This window comes from Mesitornis unicolor, unplaced genomic scaffold, assembly GCF_000695765.1.
Source record: "Mesitornis unicolor isolate BGI_N332 unplaced genomic scaffold, ASM69576v1 scaffold9106, whole genome shotgun sequence".
Classification (NCBI taxonomy): domain Eukaryota; kingdom Metazoa; phylum Chordata; class Aves; order Mesitornithiformes; family Mesitornithidae; genus Mesitornis; species Mesitornis unicolor.
In genome coordinates, this window is record NW_010192956.1 from 119,739 (window position 1) to 125,738 (window position 6,000).

Consider the following 6,000-nt stretch of genomic DNA (forward strand, 5'->3'; position numbering starts at 1 on the left):
ATGATATATTTTTAGCTCTGAGCTGGCTAGGAACCCTCAATTAATTATCTTAATCATTGTAGCACACATTCCAAAAATATCCAGTCAGTGCCTCCCACTATGTGATTTAGGAGAAAAAAGCAAACAGTACACTTTTTGCATGACAGTAAGACTTAAATATGCTTTTCCAAACATAGGAAAACTTGTTTATTTTACTGGCACACAAATGAAATCTGTCCGAGGGCTGATGGAAAAGCATCACATGCCAGCCAAGAGGAGCTATGGAATTCAAGGCAAGACCTTGGCCCAGTTGAACCAGAATGATTCTAGTGAGACAGTGCAGTCTCTAGTTCATCCAAAGGATGATCCCTGCTCTGATGTATGACATGTCAAGACACATAAAACAGCCCAAGTTTCAGAAAATACTGAGAAACTGAGCTCTGAAAACCAAGTCAAGCTGAACATCCAACATTAATATTGTGGTTTTGTTTTTTAGTTGAAATTGAATCCTAAACTATTAAAATTAACAGAACTTGTGTTATTAGCATCACTGGGAAAGAACTTCAGCACAGTTGACCCATTTCAAAGGCATAATTTGATCCTTCATTCTCAATAGGGAGATGAAAATGCAAGGCTTCATCTTAAAGTACTTCACTTGCTTGGTCTCTGCTCTTCCATTTTAGTCTCCTATTCTGTTTTTTGCCATTTCTTTTTGCTTCCATACACAAAATCACAGAATATTAGGAGTTGGAAGGGACCTTCCCCTTGATTCTCACCGATAGGCACTCAACCCTGTTGTCACTATCACTAATCTCTAGGCAGTCATAGCATTCCCTGACATACATGGCCACCCCACCACCTTTCCTTCCTTGCCTATCCCTTCTGAAGAGCTTATACCCATCTATGGCAGCACTCCAGTTTGTGATTCATTCCACCATGTTTCCATGATAGCTACTATATTGTAGTTATTCCAGTGCACAATAGCTTCTAGTTCCTCCAGCTTATTGCCCATACTGTGTGCATTGGTGTAGACACACTTCAGTCGGGCTAAAGGCCCTGCCACCTTTTCACAGGGAGCAGTCCTAATTTCTGCCAAGCCATTTTCAGGGACTTCCATGGTTACTAACCCCCCTCAGTGACCCTTGCACCTTGGTTGCTGCATGGAACTCCATCCCCGACCTCCACTGGGACGGTACTCTGAAGAGTGTCACTAGCACACCATCCCACACATGTCAGCGCTCCACCCCCAGGCTCATCACTAGCGAGTGTTATATCCCCTTCCCCTCCTCCCCCCTTCAAATCTAATTTAAAGCCCTGTCTGTGAGCCCTGCTAAGGCTTGTCCCAGGAACCTTTTCCCCTTTTGAGATAGACATACCCCATCTTTTGTCACCAAAGCTGGTGAATTGTAAACTGATCCATGATTTAAAAACCCAAAGTCCTGCTTGTGGCACCAGTCCTGAGCCAGGCATTGATCTGTTGGCTCTTTCTGTTTATTGCCTCAGATCTCCCTGCAACTGGTGGGATAGAGGAGAATACTATTTGTGCTCCAGATCCGTTAACCAGTTGTCCTTTGAAATCCCTTTTCATTACTCTCAAACTACTTGTTGCAATCTCATCACTGACCACCTGAAAGACCACCAATGGGTAGTAGTCAGAGGGTTTAACTAGGGTAGGGAGTTTTTTCTGAATGTCCTTGACCCTGGCTCCTGGGAGGCAGCAGACTTCCCTGAGGAGTGAGTCTCTTGTCATTCTTCTCTTGTTCTGGACCACATAAATCACATCTCAGGCTGAGTCATGGAAAATATGATACAAGAATAAAACTTGAAGGCAGGCACAGTGAGCCAACTGCATCAAAACATGATGTAAAAATCAAGAGGCAGCAGTCTAAAGTTTCTTGATCCAGAAAAAGGAGATGTGACTGACATAAACCAGAGTATAGCAAGCAGGATTATAGAGCCAAAGCTTCTGTTTTAAAAACGTGTTCTTCTGTGCTGAAAATATGATTGGTAGCAAGAAGTATTTATTAAGCAAAAACATGTGTACAGAAATTCACAGTTTGGCTTCTACTGGGTGTTATTTATTAAATTGGGAGCCACTACTTTCCTTTGTCCCTGCTTCTGAAGGCAAACAGTGGCACAGAAGCAAAATAAATTTAATAGATCACATACAGTCCTCACACCAACCTAAATGTAATACATCCATCCTGTTGGTTGCTGATATTTAAAAACGAGGAGATTTTGTATTAACAGGGGGAATAGAGGGATTCGAAGACAAAACATTCCAATCCCAACTACAGGCTGGTCAGTCTGATTTCTGTGCCTGGCAAGATCATGGAGCAGATGCTCCTGGAAGCTATGCTAAGGCACTTTAAAAGTAAGGAGGTGATTTTTGACAGCCATCATGGCTTCACTAAGGGCAAATCATCCCTGAAAAATTTGGTGGCCTTCTACAGCGTTGGTGGAAAATGGAAGAACAAATGATGTCATCTACCTGGATTTGTGCAAAGCATTTAACACTGTCCCACACAACATTCTTGTCTCTAAATTGGAGAGACATGGACTTAATGGATGGACCTCTCAGTGAATAAGTCATTGGCTAGGTGGTCGCACTCAAAGAGTTGTGGTCAACAACTCAGTGTCCAAGTGGAGACCAGGGACAAGTGGTGTTCCTCAGGGGCTGGTACTGGGGTCAGCATTGTTTAACATCTTTGTTGGCAACATGGACAGTGGGATTGAATGCACTCTTAGCAAGTTTGCTGATGACACCAAGCTGTGTGATGCAGTCAACATGCTGGAGGGAAGGGATGCCATCCAGAGGGACCTTGACAGGCTTGAGAAGTGAGCCAGTGCAAACCTCATGAAGTTCAACGAGGTGAAGTGCAAGGTCCTGCACCTGGATTGGGGCAATCCTAAGCACAAATACAAGCTGGGTGGAGAATGGATTGAGAGCAGCCTTGAGAAGAACTTGGGGACATTGGTTGATGAGAAGCTCAACATGAGCTGGCAATGTGCACTCGCAGCCCAGAAAGTCAACCATATCCTGGGCTTCATCAAAAGAAGTGTGGGCAGCAGGCTGGGGAAGGTGGTTCTCCCCCTCTACTACTCTCTCGTGAGACCTTACCTGGAGTACTGTGTCTGGAGTCCTCAGCATAAGAAGGACATGGACCTGTTGGAGCAAGTCCAGAGGAGGGCCACAAAGATGCTCAGAAGACTGGTGCACCTCCCCTATGAAGCCAGGCTGAGAGAGTTGGAGTTGCTTAGACTGGAGAAGAGAAGGCTCTGGGGACACCTTACAGCAGCCTTCCAGTACTTAAAGGAGGCCTACAGGAAAGACGGTGAGGAAGTCTATCAGGGAGTATAGCAATAGGATGAGGAATAATGGTTTCAAACTGAAAGAGGGTAGATTTAGATTAGATATGAGGCAGAAATTCTTTACTGTGAGGGTGGTGAGACACTGGCACAGGTTGCCCAGGGAAGCTGTGGATGTTCCCTCCTTGGAAGTGTTCGAGGCCAGGGTGGATGGGACTCTGAGCAACCTGGTCCAGTGGAAGGTGACCCTGCCATGGCAGGGGACATGGGCAAGATAATCTTTAATGTCCCTTCCAACCCAAACCATTCTGTCATTCAGTGATTCTTTTTAGGCTCCTGATACTACTAAGTGTTGTTCATTGCCATTAGAATCTGCCACTGGAGCTGGACTCCCTTTACAGTAGGGATAGAGCCAGTGGCCAGAGCATCACATCTTTGATGCAGGAAAGAAGTTCAGCTTTGCCTTAGTATCATGATTCCTAAGCAAACTGAGAGTTTCTTCTGAAGCAATATGTAAATCAGTGATTATGATAAGCCACAGCTTGCATGGTGAAGTCCAAAGCTTAGTTTTAATTTGTTGAGGGCTTACAAAAACAGTGTCACCTCTCATCATACAGTACAGTTGCTTAGTTGTTAAATTGGCTGGTTTTTTGGCTTAAATGGGCTGTTTTTCAGTTAAAGAGAACATCAGAGGGACTTACGGAGAGACTTGTTCAGTCTGAAGAAAAAAGGAGGCTGAGGAAAGACCTTATCACTCTCTGCAACTACCCGAAAGTAAGCTGTAGAGAGGTGGGTGTGGGTCTCTTCTCACAAGGTACAACCAATAGGACAAGAGGAAATGACATCAAGTTATGCCAGGGGAGGTTTAGGTTAGACATTAGGAAAATCTTTTACACTGAAGAGTTATCAAAGACTGAAAGTGCTGAAATCACCATCCTTGGATGTATGTAAAAGCCATCTAGATATGGTGCTCAGGGACATGGTTTAGAAATGGGCATGGTAGAGTTAGTTATGGTTGGACTTGATGATAAAGGTCTTTTCCAACCGTAACAATTTTATGATTCTGTGATCTTAATGTCATTTGAAATGCTCGCTGTCGTTGACTGAGTAGGCTTAGATTGGTTTCCCCTCTGTCACTGACCTTGTGCAGTTTGTCCATGACTTCAGTACATGTTTGTGCAAGACCACCAGAATCCCTAGAAAACTCATGGTCTCCCAATGTTATGCTTAAGCACCAAAAATTCTTCATGAGTTTAAATTATCTTTGATTTATTAACAGTCTTTGGATGGTGTTTTTTCTACCAAAAGCATTCCTACACAGGAACTGGTGGGTGTGTGTATTCAGGGCCCTGCCCTGCAGAGAACAGTCTTCTTTCTTGCTGATCCCATGATATTGTAACATACATTTTAAAATTTAGCAAAATAGGAGACAAAAAGAGGAAAACAATGCAATGCTTTTTTCTGGGTTCTTGGTGACACATCACCTCTTGGTTTGAAAATAGAACATGAGGCAGCCTCTGTAAATTCACTTCATGGGACACAAATATGACTGATAGCAGTGCTAACTTAGCCTTGTATATATAAAATCAACTGAGAAATAATATTATTATTTATAGAGTTCCTATAGTAAACCTCATGTTATCAATTAAGAACAGCAAGATGGTATGATTATACTTACATTTTAGTTGCTGCAAAACACTCACAGAAAATGTGATTTGTAATGTAAATCCTGGTCATGTCTCTAGGATACAAAATAGCTATAAATTATTATTACTTATTTTTCAGAAAGCCTTCCAGAATAAAAAATTGAATTGAACACTTAAGAAAGTGTGTGGGAGCTGTAGAAAATCCCGTGTTATCCTTTATTAGATTGTACTGGCATCAACAGAGAAAAAGCTTTAAAGGAAGGAGCAAAATAAGACAGTAACATGTACAGATTATAAATTATTTATGTGTGTGTGCATGCAGCATGCAAATTTACCAATTTGAAATAGTATTTGTTTTTAAGATATATAAATTAATGTATTTAAGAAAATGGCACTAGAAAATGTGGCACCAGTTCAATACATGCACACAGACCTAATCCGCCCATGTAAACGTCTATCTGCTTTTCTGAACTGATGCTCATGTTTGAAATCATCCTGCTAAAAATGGCCCCTTAAAAAGACTATGTGAGAAACAATAAAAATCCGACCACAAATTTTTAGCAAGCCCAAAGAACTAAGTATGCATTAACCAGAGGACTGTGATCATTACCTTCAATCAGAAAATTAAATGAAATGTTGAAATTTTGCATTGTTCACAGAAGCACAATTTATATGTGAAACAGACTATTAGAAACATGGTCTGTGAACATAAACCTATTTTGAGCAACTGTCTCCGTTTAAGGGTCAGAGAGAGAGCGAGCGCAGAATTTTCTCTCTATTGCCCCTACCCCTCTCAGGGGGAGGATTAAGAGAAGGGAATAGAGAGAGAATAATAATAATAATAATAATAATAATTGCTCCGCACAAGGTTGGAAGTTAAAACTGTAACAAGTTTAATGAAAACAACAGGGGAAAGGAAAAGGGAATTAATAAGGGACAAAGGATAATTATATACAAAACCAGATCCCAGTAGTCCCCAGTGGAAGTGTCTGAGCAGGGCCTCGTGGCCGCTGTGACCGCTGTGACTGTCACCAGGGACCGCAGCGGGGCTGGGAGCGGATGGGGG